Source organism: Falco peregrinus, chromosome 8 (assembly GCF_023634155.1).
Source record: "Falco peregrinus isolate bFalPer1 chromosome 8, bFalPer1.pri, whole genome shotgun sequence".
NCBI classification, from domain to species: domain Eukaryota; kingdom Metazoa; phylum Chordata; class Aves; order Falconiformes; family Falconidae; genus Falco; species Falco peregrinus.
The window spans coordinates 53,714,421-53,732,173 of NC_073728.1; the positions used below are offsets into that span (position 1 = coordinate 53,714,421).

Below are 17,753 nucleotides of genomic sequence, written 5' to 3' on the forward strand. Positions count from 1 at the left end.
CTGCCACAGCTTATAAGGGTTCATCACCCTGGTGGCCTCTAGGAGTGAGGGTGGGCAGCCCCTGTCCTGCCCCAGCTCAGTGGCCCAGTGGGACACCCCGAGGGACTCTCCTGCCCACCTCCACTCTGGGCACCCGTGGGTGTGAGCCTCCCTGTGCTGGGGCGGGGGGGCTGAGGGTGCTGGGGTTTGGCTTCCAGCATAGCGCCTCTTCTCAAGAGACCATCAATATTTTTTTGAAGGTAACACACGTCTCTGGGAGGAGATGGAGAGAAGACAGGGAAGCGGGCAGCCCCTGTGGGCAGAGGAGGATTTATGGCTGCCGAGTTTCTGCAAAGACAGTAACTGTGCAGGACTCTTGGAGGGGGTAGAGGGGGAAGAGCTGCCCAAAAAATGGAGTACGGCAGCTCGGCCTCCCCTCCTGGGTGCTTTCCAGAGAGCAAGGAACAAGGGGAGCTCATCCTGTGGGAATAAGGGAGGAATGACCGTGTCTGGCTGTGGGCCTGGGGGAAGCAGCCCTGCTCTGCCATTGCTGCCGTGTCCTGGCTCCCTCCTCCGTGCTGGGCCGTGGGGCTGTGCCAGCGGGTGCTGCTCCCAGGTGGTGCCGGCTGTGCCGGCTGACTCAGAGCAACACCCTTCCCGGGATGGCAGGCCTCGGCACAGCCGGCAGCGGCACGGGGCATGCTGGTCCTGCGCTGGCAGTAGTGCTGAGCTGGTGGAGGCTGAGCTGTGCTGGGTGTCTGAGCATTCCCCAGCAATGCCGCCTCACCAGTGGGGAAATTGAGACAGGGAATGTGCGATGCCTGTGAGTGATGCTGGGGTGGCATCTCGCCCGGGGCGGCGTGACTCCCCTTGCTGTCCTTGGCACAGAGCGGCACAGCTGCCCCTCCAGGCCCCAAACTCCGGCACTGCCCTGTGCCCACTCTGCAAACCCCGGCGCTGCCCAGAGGCTCCGGCTGAGCTTCATGGAGGGACAAGACTTTGCTCCCCCATCCCATGTAGCAGCCACCCTCATCCCAGCCGTCCTCCCCCTGGCCGTCCTGGGTCAGGTAGCAAAGCCCTGGCTGTGTTGTTCCCAAGGGAAGGGGCAGGCAGGAGATGTGTGCCTCAGTTTCCCTATCAGGTAGGTGGGTCAGCATTCCAGGCTTTACGCTCAGAGCTGCTGGAGTCATGGGTAACCGATGCGCACAGGGCGGGCGGAGGCACCCGGTGCGTCCCAAGGGGGATGTTTGCAGAGCATGGGCTCCCTGCTGTCCCCCGGGGTGGGCTCTGCAACCGCCTGGCTGGCAGCTGGTGGCGAGAGGCAGGGAGCTGAACCCCAGCCCTGCTTCGGTGACAAGGAGGAGACTGGGGCTTCCCTGCAGTGGCTGGGGCAGATGGTTCACAGGTGGGCTAGGGGCAGGTCAGGAATCCTTCAAGTAAGGGGCTTTTTCTGGTCAGAAATTGCCAATATTTTCCAAACCTAAATCTCCCTCAGGGACAGGGTCAGCCCTGATAAATTTTCTGGCTGAAAAAAAGGGGGGGGGGGGGGGGGGAAAGAAAGAAGGAAATAATCAAAGCTCTCTGAATTGGCATTTCCTGAATGAAGTGCCGTATTTTTTTAATTTGGGTGTGTGTGAGAGAGACATGGCTTTCCATCCTGCACCAGCATGTCATGTAACCCCCCCCCCCCAACAACCAAAATCAAAACAAACTGCTTGGAAAGGATTGAAACGGAGCGGCTGGAGCCGTGGCAAACCAACAGTGCTGTCACGGGGGGAGAGGTTGGGTTTGGCTTTTGGCTTGTCATACCCAGAGAGGTTTTGTGATTTCCACTTTTCCTCCTCATGCGGGACGGGAATGACTTCCCCATCCCTGCCCTTTCCCAGCTGTGTCTATGGGTGGCCCCTCTGGGCAGGATCTCCTTGCCCTCCCAGCCCTGTCCCATCCACCTGCCCGTCGCAGGCAACCTGGACCCACTGGGAGCCTTGGGGAACCGAACAGCACCAGCCCAGTGCCCCTTCATCTCCCCATGATGGTGGGCTGCCAGCCTCTGGGTCCTGGCAGAACAGGCAGCGAGCGCGGCAGGCAGCACCCATGGCACGCAGGCATGGCTTTCCCGGCTGTTCCCTGCCAGCCGTGGGGACAGGACAGGGGCACGCGTGGGAGAGTGCCGGCGGGGGGGGTGCTGGGTGCAGGGAGTGTGGGTGATGCGCAGCCCTGCGTCAGCGTAGCCCCACCGGGGTGGGCTGGGTGCTGCCGGCTGCACCCCGCTGACTCAGCAGGATGGGTGCGGAGGCGGTTAGCCCTGCGGCATTTCGGCACAAGCTGAGGAGCCGGGAATGGGCTGGGTGGGAACGGGGATGCATGATGTGCGGGGTGTGCCGTGCCAGCGGCATGGCGGCAGCTGTGTTGGCATCACATGGCCATCCCGAGGACCTGCTGCTGGTGTCTTTCCACCCTGTGGGTGGATGGGTCTGTCTGCGTTTGGGGGTGGGGGCGGCCGGAGGATTAAGGCCTGGCCTGGCCTGGAAGGAAGGGACACTGGTGGCTTCTCTGGGGACGTGGGGGTGGTTCTGCTGCTGCATGGGGTGAGGGTGCCGGGGGTGGGGGGAGGAGGCATCCCCAGCCCCTGCAGGGCCTGCTTGCAGGGTGCTTCCCCACTGCAGGGCTGGGACGGGCCCGGGGGTAGGCGGGAGCGGGCAGGGCGGGCAGCACGGCCTGCCTGCTCCGGCCTAGGCAGCACTGCCACCTGCCGTCCGCCCTGCCTGCCTGCTGCCTGTGCCTGCCTGCTGCCTGCGCCTGCCTGCTGCCTGCCTGCGCCTGCCGCCTGCCTGCACCTGCCTGCTGCCTGTGCCTGCCTGCTGCCTGCCTGCACCTGCCTGCTGCCTGCTTGCGTATACCTGCGCCTGCCTGCTGCCTGCCTGCACCTGCCTGCTGCCTGCGCCTGCCTGCTGCCTGGGCCTGCCTGCTGCCTGGGCCTGCCTGCTGCACCTGTCTCCTTCCTCCACCTTCATACTGTGCCTGCCTGCCTGCACACCTGCCTCCTGCACCTGTCTTCTTCCTCTGCCTCCATGCTGAGCCTGCCTGTATCTGCCCCTGTGCAGGCAGGCAGGCTCCTGGTGCAGGCCGCGGGCAGCAGGGCAGAGCAGGGGTGCAGTGCCAGTAGCTCCCGCTCCCCATGAGGCTTGCTGCTCCGGGGCTAGGGGTCACGTCAGGTCAGCAAGCTGAGGGGCTCCAGTGCTGGCAGGGATGTGATTAGTGTAGGGTGAACCCGAATGCCTGGGAAGCTACAAGGAGACATCCCAGCTCCTGTCCAAGGCAGCCGCTGCCCGGGATGCTTATGCTGCCCAGCAGCAGCCAGGACAGGGATGGTGCATCAGTTCCCTTTGCAGGAGCATGGCAGGGCTGGGAGCTGGGGGAATGTGAAGAGTAGGAGCAGGAGGGAGAGAGCAGCCCCCTGGGGCTGTGCTCCACAGGCAGCTCTTGTAGTGTCCAAACTGTGCTGGCACCAGGCTGTAGGGCTCCCACCCCCAAAGGACCAGCCAGGACAGTCACTTGGGAGTCAAGACCTTTATTGACCCCCGGGGTGGCTAGGTGGCACATGCAGGGCAGGAGAGGAGTGCAAGGCTACCTGCCTGCCAGCTGCATCCTCTTGCAGTGAGCAGCGACCCACAGGGACATCCATCACCCCCCTGGCACGGGGTGCCTGGGCTGGAGTGCCCCCCTTCCCAAGTTTAGGGTACCCAGGGGGCTCCCCCTCCCACTCACAACCACCCCCCCACACCACCCAGTGGCCCTGTACCTCGGTCGCCAGCTCTTCCACCCGCTGTGTCTCCCTGTGGAATGGGCTGTCTCCAGGCGCCAAGCCGTGGCCCCAAGAACAGTATTTCCAGGAATCCCCAACGTAGTGCCTAAGGGATTCCTGGGAAAACTGGACCCTGAGGGCACGGCGACCTGGGCTTTCCGCCAGCCTCACGCATCCTTGCCACTGGCTGGGCTCCGCGTGTGGCTGATGGGAGTGCTGCTGCCACTTCCCTGCTGCTCCCCCCACCACACAAGGCTCCCACACTTCTGTGTGACTCCTCCCGCTGGTGCCCAGCGCCAGGCCAGGGGTCCCGAGCAGCCATGGGGGCCCCTCTGCTGAAAGGAGAAACCTCCCCATCCTCCTCTCCCCCCTTGCTGTCTGCAGGGATCAGGAGCTTCGGGGTGAGCCCTTTCCCGTATCCAGGGCTCGGCTCTCCTTGCGTCACTCGTCCCAGCAGGTGGGGGGTCCCAGTGGTCCCCAGGGTGTGCAGTTCCTCCCTTCCCGAGCTACAGTGCTTCATCTCAGACTCCCAATTGACCAGAGATGCAGCACTGCACCTTGGGCTGGGAGACATCGAGGAGCCTGCGGTCACCTTTGCTGCAGCTGATGTACGTCTGGGGGTCATGCTACAGCAAGGCTGTGTGTCTGCCTGCCTGCCTGGGCGCAGGCAAAGAGGTGTCCCCTGCTCCAGAGCCATGTGCCCACATGCCCCATGCCCAGCCCAGACATGATGGCAGGACGGACCTGGGCTTGGTAGCTCAGCCTGGCCCCGGCTCTGCAGGGACAGAGAGGGATAGGGACAGATGAAGGGGTTCTGCCTTCAAATCCGTGTAACCTCTCCGAGAGCTGGTGTGGAGCTGGGTGAGAGGGTGAGGGTAATAGGACTCCCCCCAGGGCCCAGGACTTCCACTCAGTAGGGCCAGGACACCTCAGTACGGTGTGGAGCTGAGGGTATCACACAGTGCATCCCTCCCTGCCCTCTGTCCCTTTCCCACCCCGAGGTTTGAGGAGCATGTAAAAGTTCCTGCTGTCCCTCCCCACCCTTGTTCCTGTCCCCATCAGAGGAGAGCCTGCGGCTGGCCAGCACCACCTCAGCTTCCCAAGCTCAGACACCAGCCTATCCCAGGGTGGCAGGGCTAAGCCCCCCCTTCACATGGATGAGGATCAGGGGCTGCAGGGGGAAAGACCCTGGACCTTCACCCCCAGGTCTGGACAGGTATCAGCCCATCCAGACCCACACGTGAGGATCTGGGGGGAAGCAGGAGGAGAGGGAGGATGGGAGGGAGTGGCTGAGCCCAAAAATGTCTTTCACAGACAAACACTAACATCCTGAGCAGAACTGAAACGTGATAAACAGACCATCTATCACAACCGCGTCCCACTGCCAGGCCCCGGCGCTCCCAGCAGCCTGACGAGAAGCAGATGGTGTGTCTCTGGCGTGAGCCCCTGCATCCGGCACCGGCCCCCGGCCGGGTGCACCCAGTTGGGAACCGGAGCAGAAACCACCCTATGCAATGTGCCAGGCTCCCCGTCTGCTGCCCCTGGTTCTTGGTAGGAAAGAAGGAGGGAAACAGCCCCATGGAGCCTCAAGCTTGTGGCATCCATCAGTCAGGAATGAGGTTTGGGAGCAGCCTTGGCCAGTGCGGGGTTATCTCCATACCAGCCACGGCCAGGCCAGCCTTGAGCTCCAGCCAAGTGTGGGAACAGCCACAGGGACCCAGAGCCAGGGGAGGTGCTGCAGGGACCTTCCTGCCACCCTATGCTTTTGCAAAGCCTCTGCCCTGCTGCTGGCCCTGCTGGGCAGCACTCTGGCCCCGTGCATACCCCCAGGAAGGTGTCACCATGCTTTCAGCAAGGAGCCACGTGCGGCACCGCAGCATGCCCTGGGAGCCAGCCCCTGGGGGTCAGCCCCCCTTTGCACGGCCGGGCAGGGGGCAACAGGGTCAGGCTTGCCCGCAGCGTGCAGCCTCCTGTGCCCGGGGAAAGGGCACGTGGCGGTGTCCGCATTGGCAGCATGTCGGCATGTCAGCTCTGCCTGTCTCGCCGCTGGCCATGTTTCTGGGTCTGTACAGTCATCACATGCCTTTGGCAGCTTCGATGTCCCCAAGGACTCCCACGGCTGAGCCTGCAAGACATAGAGGATGGCAGTCAGCGTGATGATGCAGAGTCAAGTGTGGACTGGTGTGGAGCCACAAGCTCCTGGGTCTCTTCGTGGGCAGCTGCTCTGGAGCCCACTTGGGTGCCCAGCACCCCATGGGACTGAGGACATCAATGCTAACAGCTCTGGGTACGCAAGAAACGCTACAATAGCCACTCAAAGGCTTCCCTTTGATTGCTCGAAGCCGTATGTGCCCAAAGCCCAAGGGTGTGGGGCATGTTCCCCTCTCCCTGTGGTGGTGAGCAGGTCCCCAGGCATTCAGGGGGGCCTGGGGATGGCCCCTGTTCTCGCCTGCCACTATCCTGGCCTTGGTGGGAAAAGATGGAATGGAGCTTTCTCTGTCCCCATGGCATGGGGCTGGGAGACTTCAGCTGCTGTCCCCGCGGAGGTGGCAGGAGGGGAAGAAATACCAAGAAAGGCTGGAGGAATGTGCCGGGCGGCGCATCCTGCCGGGTCAGAGGCAAAACATCTGCTGGGGCTTGCCTGCCCCTGCCCCTCGAGGGGACGTCTTGTGGGGAAGGGAGGCACCCCCATCCTCCCCTGATGTCCCCATCACATGTCCCCAAGATGGGGCATAAAAGCCAGTGCTGCAGGGCCTGCCCTTCCTCCCTTATCTCCACTCGGTTTTGTCCCAGTTTCCTGAGGAAAGGAGGCTGCCACCAGCGTGCCATGCGGCCACCACTCCCTGCTCCCCAGCATGCATGTTGCTGCTGGGGCATCTCCATGTTAGGGACACCAGTGTCCCCTGAGCAGTGCCTGCCAGGAGGAGAGCTACAGCCCCAAGTTGCTCGTCCCCTCGCTCACATCGGGTATGAACATGCCATCTGGCTTCAGGAGAAAGCAGAATAACGGCTGGACTCGTGGCCCTGCCGACACTGGGGGGACCACCAGCCACCACCCCACCCCTCAGCCGAAGCTCTGCAGAGCATGCCTGGGGCACGGCGTGCACACCCAGGACAGTCCCCCCAGCACCCTCTTGGTCACGCCAGCGCTGCCCCTGCTCCCACCCGCTGCTCACCTCCAGCCTTCGCCTCTGCCAAGCCGCGTGCCCTGCTGGCCCACCCTGCTGGCCCACCCTGCTGGCCCACCCTGCACCGCCGGTGGGTGCCGGGAAGATGGGAGCAGGCGAGTGAGTGCTCGGTGGCCACAAGCTGCCTCCCCCGTGGCGCTGGGCTGAGTCAGAGCTCGGCCCTCCCCACGGTTACAACACAGCGCCCTTTCCCCTCTCCAGGCAGGCTGCCGCTGCAGGAAATGTCCTTTTTTAATAGCAGTTGGGATTTGTTTTCTCCTTGACATTCCCCAGCCGTGAGGCCAGACCTGGGCTTTTGAGGGAAGACTGAACCCCTGGCCAGGAGGGCTCTGCCGCCAGCGGCTCCGGGCTGCCCCACTCTCTGGAGGAGGGCAGAAGGCACTGGGTGATGCTCAGCCCCATGCAGGTGCCTTTTCCCCTCCTCCTGGCCCCCAAAATCCTGGTCTTCACCAGCTGTTGGGGCTCCGTCCCTGCCCCAGCCAAGCTTTGATCCAGCTCTGGTCATCAGCTCCCCAAGCAGCCCTGATGCCACCTCCCGCTGTCTGAGGGACTCATTGCTGGGTGACACCAGGCAAGGTAAAACCTACCCAAGGACCCCCCCCAGCTCCCCCTTCGTGGGTGGCAAGGGCTGGGGTGATGGAGGGGAACGAGCTCTTGCTGGAAGGACTTACTCAACTCTAGAAATGTAAGGGACTGACCCCAGGGCACCTTCTGCTGTTGGGTGTCCCTCACAGGCAGCGATCATACGGGGATGCTGCTCGCTGTGCCTTTGCAGCACAAGCTGGTGGCAGGACAGCTCCAACGCTCCTTTCCACCGGGGCCTTCCAGCTCTCCCAGCATCTCCATCCCATCCCCAACATCTCCATCCCGTCCCCCACCAGATCATGGTGGCCTCCATGGAGGAGAGGTGCCTCCTCTCTTCCCTCCCTCACCAGCGCTGGTATTAAATCAAAGGTTTATGAGAAAATGGAGGGGCCAAGGGAGATCCTAATCTGGTCGCAGGCTGATTAACCCCGGGTTCAGGCTGAGGTCCTGATGCTCAGCTATAAATAGCTCTGCCTTCCCTTTCCCATCCCCCGGCGGGCCGCGTGCCTGCCCTTTTATGGTCAAAAAGGCAGATTTGGAGACCGAGCGGCCCCCATCTCCCATGCTGGGGGCGAGCCAAGGGGGCCCAGGGGGATGCTGCTCCTTCTCGCTGGGTTTTGCTGGGATAAATTATAATGCCAAGAACAACGGAGCAGGTTTGGGGGGCTGAGAGCAGGGTATGGGTGCAGAAGGGAGAGAGCATCTGGTTTGTGCTCCTTCCTCCCCGGCGGGCAGCCCCTCTCCTGGTGCCGGGGGGAGGAAGAAATGGCCTAAATCGGTGTCTCTGCGGAGAGCCAGGCTCCTCCGCACCCTGATGGACAGGGCGGTGGCATGGTGGCGGTGTGGCATGGTGGCGGTGGCAGGAGGGACCCCAGGGACAGACGAGGCCTCTGCCACCTTTGGGCTACAAATGCAAGCCGCCATGTCCCTCTCACCCCAAGACAGGGACCCCTGTCCTTGCCTCGCCACCAGTGTGCCCAGTACTGTGCCACCGCGCAGAACCACTGGTTCCTGCAAAGCTACAGGTGCCCGCCGCTGCGGCAGAGGGATGAAACCCTCCAGCAACACCAGAGCCTGGCTGGGAGGCGAGAAAGAGCCTCCGGAGGGGCGGGAGCAGCAGGAAGGGGGTTCCTGGCTGGAAGAAGCATGGCTAACGAAGAGCCAAGGCACACAGCAGGTCGGTCATTGCCTTTCCCATGTCTCAGCCCTTCCCCGCTGCCCCCAGCCCACTGACCACCATCTCCCCATCTTTAGCTGGTGTCCCCCAGGAGCTGCCCCCACCTCCACAGGGCAGCACAGCGCTGGCCCCCTCCCCAGCCCACTGCTGGAAGGTGTGCGGGGGGCACCAGGAGCCTGCAGGGAGGGCTAATGCCTGGTGTCCCCGCTGCTGGCCCCGGGGCAGACGGAGCGTGGGAGCGGTGCCGGCACCAGCTCTCCTGCTCTGTTTACACGTCACATTCCCGGGCCGGAGGAAGTGGTGCAGGGGTGAAGTCCCAGTGGGGACAGGCCATCACGTCACCGGCCTCCAGCCCTTGCTGGGAAGGGCTGGTGGGAACCTAGAGCGCAGTGGGGAGAGCTCCCCATGGACACTGTTCCCAAGCAGTGCGGGGCGGCTGCTCCAGCATCCTCCTTGCTCCCTGGGCTCTGCTCCTCACCCTGCGCTGGCATGGCTTCCAGCCGGAGCTGACCAGAGAAGCTGGCCGAGGGGGATGCTCCTTGGCATGGCGGGCATGCAGGAGCTCATGCAGGGCCACCAAAGAACCTGGAGCTGGAGCAGGCAGGGAGCAGCGAGGCTCCCTCTCCTCTCGTGGAAGCACAGCTGTGGTGTGGCTGGAGCTCATTAAGCTTCCAGTGCTCTTGGCGACTTATCCAGGCTTTATCATCTTATCTCTGCTCCAGCAAGGGAGAGGGGGAGTGGGGCTATGTGTACAGCATCGTCTGGACATCAGAGAAGCCCAGTTAGTAATTCACTTCCCCCGCAGGCCCCAGCTTTCCCAGCCCTGCTTGCTGCCCGCCCAGCCAAAGACACTAAAAGAAAATGCCCTAAATGGGTCGAGCTCCCAGCAAGCAGGAGATGAGATGTGGAAAAAGATAGAGCACAAAAGTTACATCAAGACTGATACTCAGGCGCTGTTTCCCTGCAGTGCCCATGGAGCCAGGCTCCCCTGTGCCGGCAGACCCTCTGGCAAGGCTGGCCAGGGGGGCACGCAGTGCATGGGGCGAGCGGTGCAGCTCCCCTGCTCAGGCATGGTGGGGCTGGAGGTGGGAAATAATAAAAACGAAATTTAAGAAACAAGGTTGAAAAGGGAGGGGAAAAAAAAAGAAAGGCAAATCTTTGAGGAGGGATCCCAGGTAAGAAGGCCAGGCTGGAAAAAAGAGAAGTTGCCCTACGTACCAGTGACCAGCGAGTCAGTCCCACAGCAAGTGCCAGGGTGACCTGTTGGCCACCATGGAAGCATCTTTCCCATGTGCAGCATGGTGGGTCCCACAGCCCCATCCCCAGGCCCTGTCTACTGCTGTGCCTCGTCTAAGGGAAGCTGCTTGTCCATCTCTCAGCCGAGCTCAGCCCAAGGAGAGGCAGTGCCATCCACCTCGCGGCCCTGTGTTGCCCACCATGACAGGGCTGTCCCTGCAGAGCAGGGGAAACGTGCTCCCTCCCAGCGGTCTCAAGATGAAGACCTGGCTACATGCACATCACCAGCCGGCATACACAGACCCTGCTGCCCTGGGGTGGGAAGCCTCCAGCATTGCCAGCGTGTTCCGCTTCCCTGCAGCTGTTGGGGAAGGAGCTTAACAGCACTGTCGCACCCCCATCCCAAGCCAGCCTTAGCGAGGGCTGAATCCCCCAAGATCCATGGGGAGCAGATGGCCAGGACCGGCGGCACTGCCTGATGTCTGGAGCTGTCTGGTGCCCTGCAGGGCTGGCTGTGCCCGGGGCAGCCCCACCAGCGTGCTGCCTCCCGGCATGCTGACCATCTCCTGTGGCTCCAGCACTGCACAGCACCATGCTTCCCTACCTCGGTGACAGCGGGACAGGGAAGGCATTGGTGCTCAGCATCTCCTGCTTTGATGTCTCACATCAAACAGAGCCTGGGCAGGCTGGCCGCCACTCGCTCAGCCCAACATGTGTCTGTTCACCCGCCTAGCTGACAGCCACACACAGCATTCACCTAATGTGGGCACAGGTTCCTCCTCCAGGAGCCCTCTCCCCAGCCCCACAGGCAGCGTGACCATCCCCAGCTTGTCTACCAGCACCAAGCAGCTTCGTACCTCACCTCAACCCAGCAGTGGGAAGATGCTTGCTCGCAGCAGCTGTAGCCCAGGTGCTGGAGCCTGGCCCCGCTGCACCAGCACCACAGTGGGCTCCCTCTGTGCTGCCCTGCAGAGGCCAGCTTTGCCCTGATGCTGCTGGCTCTCCCTGCCCCAGGACGGTGCCGCCACAGCCTCGCATGGCCACATCAGCTCCTTGCTCAGCTCTGCTGGTTCCTGCTGAGTGCACAGTGGGGATTTGGCTGCTGCCAAATTTTGGTCCCTGTCCGTCCCTGGGGCAAGCCCAGATCACCCACCAGTCCCTTTCCCTGCCCAGGCTGGCATCGCTGGGGTGTGGGACAGAAAAGCCTGGCTCCCCCCAGGTGACCATGTCCCTGGCTCTGCAGGGGGTCTGAGTCCAGCCTCTGCCCCTTGACTCTGTGACCATGCCAGGTGAGCCTGGCCCTGCACCTGCTGTCCCTGCTCTGAGCCAAAGGGCACCCTGAGGGGCTGGGGGAGCACTGGGACCCCCCAGCCAGTGACCCCCTCGGTGGCTGGTAGAGGAGGAAGAAGAGGAGGCCTAGTCCCCTGCCCTCTCCCTGTGCCCAGCTGGCAGGTGCTGCTGGCAAATAGGCACTGCCTCGGCTTCCCAGGACATCCCCAGAGTGGGGCAGGTGGCATGTCCCCGTGGCCCGGGGAAGGCAGAGCCAGGCATGGGGGCAGGGCTGAGATGAGCCCTATGAATGTACGTGGGCCTGGGCAGGCAGAGGGTTTCGGGGTTCAGGAGCAGTGCAGTGCCCCCCAGCATCTGCTGGCCTCCAGCCACAAGGACATGTGTTGGGCTTTATCCCCCCGAGCTGGAGCCTCCCCCCGCGCAGGAGCTGCTCCGCTTGCCTTCTCTGTGTACTCCCGGCCAAGGTCAAAGGATGGTGAAATGGCTCCACAGCTCAGATTTCCAGCCTGTTGCCTCACTGCTTGCCGCTCGATTCCATCTTAACTCATGAAGAAAAAGCTTTCGCTGCTTCTGCCCCACACAGGTTAAAGCACTGGGGCGGCCCCAGGGAGCACGCTGGGGTCCCAGCCCAGCCCTCAGCCCCCTGCACTGCCTGTGCCCCTGCCTGCAGGATGCCTGTGCCATGCCACTGCCCATCATCTTCGCCAAGGCACGGCGGGGACGGGCTGAGTGCAGTGCCTGCAGTCTGCTGGATGCGGCAGGAGCTCTCACTGTGCCGCGGGCTGATGGTATGGCTCATCGTGGCCCTGTTCGCCATGAGGCAGGCTGCACTGCCCGGCCCTGGGCACTGCCTTTCCCCAGCTCAGCACCAGGAGAGGAGGAGCAGCGGGATGCCGGAGATGAGCAAAGGCCGGTTTTGCTGGGGGTGTGGAGGAACAAGCCTTGGAAAAGCCTGATCAGGAACAAGGCTGTTCTTGGATAGAAAAGGAGACCAAGAACAAAAAAGAAGAAAAAAAAAGCTCTTAATCATCTCCAGACTGCCTCTTGACAGGCATGGAGGGAAATGCCACTCTATCCAGCAGCCACCCAGAGCTGCAGCCTGTCTAGACACAGCCTTCCCCGAATTCCTGCTGATAACTGCTTGGGAAATCTTTGGTGGAGGCATCTGCCTGTGTTTGTTGGAAATTAACTCCTCTCCCATCAGCTGATGGCAGCGAGGCAATGGCACTGCCCTTCAGCAGGGCACCCTGGCCGGTGCACGGAGGCTGGGGAGCTGGGGCAGGCGCTGGCAGGATAGCCCTGTGCCAGGGACACCACACTGGGATGGGGACACATGCCATGTCGCATTGGTGGCTCCTCATCCCCGTGTGCAGCAGCTCAGTGCCGAGATGCTGCGACTTCCTTGGGAGCAGCCAGTGACAGTGGGAAGCCCTTGAGGCACAGCGGGATGGAGGCAGACTGGCTGGGATTATGGTGGCCACAGCTGCCCTGAGAGATTACATGCCCTGGTTACTGTCACCATCCCTTTGCAAAGGGACATACAGGCCATACAGGAGCTTGTATGCCCAGGGATGGCATTATGCCCCAGCCAGACCCGCTGTCCTTGTGCTGGACCCAAGTGACAGCTGGTGGTTGTCCCTGTGGTGGTGAGAACCGCCCAGCAGAGGAAGGAGGCAGTGGGACATGGCAGCTTGCTGCCACATGCCTGCAGGGCATGGTGTCCCCAGGTGACCTGCTGGGAGGGGACAGGCTCTGCTGGTGCCCTGGGAGTGGAGGGACACGTGGAGCCAGCCATAACCCAGGCAAAGGCAGCACTGCAACCTGCAAGGGATGGGCAGGGGGGAGGCACGACCCAGAGAGCCTGGGGGAGCCTTTGCAAGGCCTAGGCTGAAGGCTGACTATGAACAAGCCATCCCCATCCCCTCACGCTGTATGGGGCCGGCAGCCCCGCCATCGCCTACTGCATGCCCTGCACTCTCCCCACCAGCCCGGTGCCTGGGCCAGGGCTCAGCCGCTGGCTCCCACAGGGTCACCACACTCTGCTGCAACCCCGGGGGTTCGAGGGTGCAGCAACCATTCACCCAGTAAGCAACAGAGCCAGGGAAATGCCCGTGGCTGGGAGCACACCAGGGGTGCTGTGGCCAGGGGGCAGAGCGAGGCAGAAGCACAGGCTGGGTTGGCACTGGGGTCCCAATAGCTGCGGGCTGTGGGGTGCTCTTGGTTAGTGCAAGTGCACTGGGTAGGGTGACTTCAGCACCCTGCAAACCTCCAGCCCTGGCTCCATCCCCTCCCCAGCCTGTTATCCTCAAAAAGTGGCAGCAGCACGGCCGGCCAGAGGAGCCGAGCGAGCGGCCCATGGCCCCTGCTGCACGGGGAGCCCGCCTGCCCAGGCTCGCCTCTGGCTTCCCATTTTTTCCATCCTAGACGTACACAGAACAAAAACCAATTCCTCCCCCAGCCCCAGGAGGGCCCTTCCCCGCCTCCGAGAAGCTGGGTGAGCCCCACCAAGCCCCTCTCAGGATGGAGCTGTAGACACAGATTTTGGGGAACCTCTTTGCTCAGGACCGCCTGGCCCCGAGGCAGCTCAGGCCACTCCTAGCCAGCTCCATGCCCAGTGGCTTTCCCTGCTGGCATCCAGTGGCCATGCTCCACTTGCCTTCCTCCCTCCTCAGGCACAGCATCCGTGCACCTGGGGTGGGGGGTACCCCTTCCCACCTCCCCAAAGCCGGCTGGGCTGAGCGTCCTGTGGCTGCCAGAGGGGGATGCTGGAGGAGCCCTGTGCTTTCCCCTGCCTCCCTGTCCCTGCCCATGCCCGGGGCAGGCATCGGGCAGCACAGGCATACTCCCACTGCTGGGGGGGTCTCAGCACCAAGCGTCCCCGCTGCCCCAAGCAGCCAGCTGCCCCATGCACACAGCATGCCCACCCACCCGCTCCCGTCACCCACGGGCACTTACCTGCTGCCCCACACCTGCGGCGGGGCACTGCAGGAACGTGGGCACATGCCCGCCACCTCCTCCCGGCACATTATAACCCGCTACTGGGACCCCAGCGCTGCCAGCCAGGGTTTTTTAAGTGGCTGGCATGGGAGCCCTCGGCGAAAAACTCCTTCCAGGCTGCTCAGAAGCTGGAAAACCTTTTTCTTTTTACCTTATATGAGCTGCAGGAGGAGGCCAGGCTGCGATGGGCACCGCTGTCAGGGGCGCCGAGGGGATCCATTGGCTGGGGTGCCTCACGTGGCCCCGACGCCGCGACCCGCCGCAGCGCAGCCGAGTGTTGCTTTTACCCCCTAAGGAAGGGCCGCTTGACAATTTTCATATTTCTTCTAAATTTGGAGATTTCAGACAATGCTGGGAGGCTTGGCTCAGGATGCCAGAGGCCCATGTGGAAGTCATTAAGTCAGAGAGGGGGAGCGAGGGAAGGAGGGCTGGGGGGAGCGGGGGGGGTGGGGTGGGGAGGAGAGCGGCCAGGGCTGCGCCGACTGCCAGCGACGCGCCTGGGAACCCAGGCCATCCCGCCTGGAGAAAGTTGTTTGCAATAACGGACTTCCTCCCGGCCCCGGGACCGCGCACAGGGGGGATGCGCATCCCACCGCCGATGAGGTGGGGGTCCGGCAGGGCAGGCTGGCCATGGGGCTGGGGAGCGGGGGTGGTGCTGGCGTCTGCTCCCGCCGGCGGGGGGAAGGAAGCGGAGATGCTCCCTGGCCCGGCTGGAGGTGGCTTGTGATTCCCATTACTTTGAAAAACTCCATCTGGCCTGGGAAAAAAGGCGTTTCAGCGGCCGTGGGGCTCTCGCTGGGCTGCTGTGTGCACAGGGTGAGATCCCCGAGTGCCGGTGGGACTGGGACCTCCATGGGACGGTGGCGAGGCCGGGGCTGCAGGGCTGGATGCACGTGGCACCTTTCCCTGGGTTTTAGCTGGTGTGGGAGCTCCATCACAACAGGGCTGTGCTGGCCCCAGCCCCTCCCAGCCCTGAGTGGACCATGAGTCCATGTATGGCCTCCAGCTGGGGCCGTTAATGAGCAGCCGGGTGGCAGATTGGGAGGGAAACACCCAGCAGTGAAGCACCTTCATCCTCTGGCGCTGGCCGTCAGCCCCGGCATGGCAAGGAAGGGGGTCACCTCTGCTCCTGGCACTGCTGCCCTGCTGCGATCCCCCCGGGCTGGCAGGGCTGGGCTGGGCTGCCCCTGGGCACTGAAGCAGCAGCAAAGGAGGAGGAAGCAGCTGCTGCGGGGTCCTCTGCAGCAAGCGGTAACGGAGAGAGAATGGAGGAGCAACTGGGGTCACCAGCAGCTTCTCCTCTGGGTTTTCCAAGGTGGTGTCACTCCCTCCGGCGAGCAAAGGGCTGGTCTCTGGGGTCTCATGCCCTGAGCAGTCCCCTGGCTTGTGGGAATGAGCTCGATGCTGAGCCACACACAGGCACAGCAGCAGCAGCAGCAGAGCGCTTCTGGTGCCTAGGGACATGCATGCATGGCTTTAGCCTCAGTGGGGACAAACGTAGAGTAAGAGTCTGGTGGGGCAGGACTTCCACCAGCAGCACATCCCAGAGAAGCCATGGAAGGAGAGGTGTCCTGCCATCCCCAGACAACCGAGCCTGGGAGCTGGGGACAGCCCAAACCCAGGACCAGGGTGCCTCTGCGATCATGCCAGGCTTTGTACAGGAGCAGTGTGGAGTGCTTGGCATCCCTCCTGCTCCCCCAGACTTATGCACCACCTCAGCACTGAAGCCCCTGCTACAGGAGCCGAATGTCCCTGCAGCACCTCTGTGTTTCCCCCTGGGACACCCCTCCCATACCAACGCTGTGGACGGCCATCAGCCCCCTCCCCCCATTAGCCCCTTGCCCATGCAAATGGGGCAGCCGCCAGCCTGGCACAGCTCTGGATGGCTGCAGGCATCTCGGGAGGGTCAGGGATGGAAAGGCCACGCTGCTGCCTGCAGCTGGCAGGGAGTTGGGTGCTCAGAGTTGTCCAGCTCATCTGGGGGAGGTGGAAGAAAGCAAGCTGGCAAAGCTAGCTCTGAACCGGCTGGGATGGCTTTGCTCAGCTGCTGGAGAAACACCCACTGCTAGAAAGAGAAAGTGTGGGCTATTCTTTTTGGGTGTTAAAGAGGCCAGAAGGAGAGGCAGCGGCTGGCCAGGCTTCTGTGGAGCATCCAGCCACGCCAGCTGGCTCTGGGGACAGTGCCCCGAGATGCAAGATGGGGACAGTGGGGAGTAAAACCAGCATGGAGGAGTTGTACCAGCAACAAGGTTCAGCCCAGGGAGGGGACGGGTTGTCCAGCAGGTTGCTGCCCTGCCAGCTGCAGTAAAGGAGAAACAAGGAAGCAGGCTGTGCTTTTTGCACCACTACACACGCACACTCTCAGATGCACACACTCGCATCTCGCTCCACCCCAGGCACCCTGCAGCAATGAACACCATGGCCTGGCCATCACAAACCAGGTAAACGTAGGAACCACCATGTGCTCAGCCCTGCTCCCTGTTCTGCAATGGGAAGCGCAGGGTTGGCAGGCCAGCTCTGCCTGGTGGAGCTGAGGACAAGACATGGGAAAGCAGCTGCTAGCACAGCCCTGGGGGACGCTCAGCGTCTGCAGGAGAGCAGGGACTGGAGTGGCAGTGCCTAAACCTGCTGGCAGCGTGCCCAGACCTGGAGGAGAAAGGCAGCTGGTGTCCTCCAAGGAGCAAGAGCCACCATCGAGGTACCTGGCCAGGAATACAAAGGACTTCCCTGGGGCTGCTGGCAGCAGACTGGGGGAAAATTAAAAAAACCCTGCTTGTTTCACTGCTTGTTTCAGTCCCTGCACACACAGAGATCCAGTAGCCCTGCGGCAGGACGAGCCTTGAGCAGCCCGTCCCGTGGGTCTGCCTGCAGCCACGGGGGCATGGGGCCAAGCCCGGGCTAGGCTGGACGTGTGAAGGGAACGGCACAGAGCACAGCCCTGCCCACGCTGCCCCACAGCAGGGACATCCCCCTCCCTCCACTGCAGTTAAGCCTTGGTGCACAGCACAGAGCTGGGACAGCACGTGTGGCACGTCCCCAGGACACACCGGTGCTCTTCCCTGGGCCCTGAGCCCTCCCACGCTGCCTCCGACCCCCAAACCCCTCACTGTGCTGGGCACCCCGTGCCCGTGGGTACCGAGCTCATCCCCGTGCCGTGCCCTGGGAGCCCAGCAGTGTCCCCAGGATCCCGCATGGAGCTGGCATCTCCTGTCCCCTGCCACCCTCCGTCCCCTGTCCCCCCCACATGGCCATGCAGCCCCTGCTCTCAGTGGGCTGGCTTTGAGTGAAGCACAACTAACTGCTGCCATTAAACAAACCCTATAATTAGAAACCAGGTTTCTTAAATGAAGTGAAAAATGTAACGTTAGCCTCTGTTTGTTCGCTGGATGCTGCTCTCTTGTTCCATGACCCAGAGGGGTCGTGCCCTGTGGTTTCTGAGAAGCCTTAATAAGGTAATGTTTAGGAGGTTACTATCTTTACAACTCTTGTCTTATTA

General features: G+C 62.6%; 1 long non-coding RNA gene across 1 annotated transcript; it reads right to left on the reverse strand.

The window, feature by feature from the left end:
• Window positions 1-5,111: 5,111 nt before the first annotated feature.
• LOC129785075 (uncharacterized) lies at window positions 5,112-14,402 on the reverse strand. Its single transcript, XR_008748597.1, has 2 exons — window positions 14,216-14,402; window positions 5,112-5,909 (listed from the first exon to the last, which is right to left on the reverse strand). It is a non-coding gene; the product is annotated as an uncharacterized LOC129785075 (long non-coding RNA).
• Between the last annotated feature and the right edge of the window lie 3,351 nt (window positions 14,403-17,753).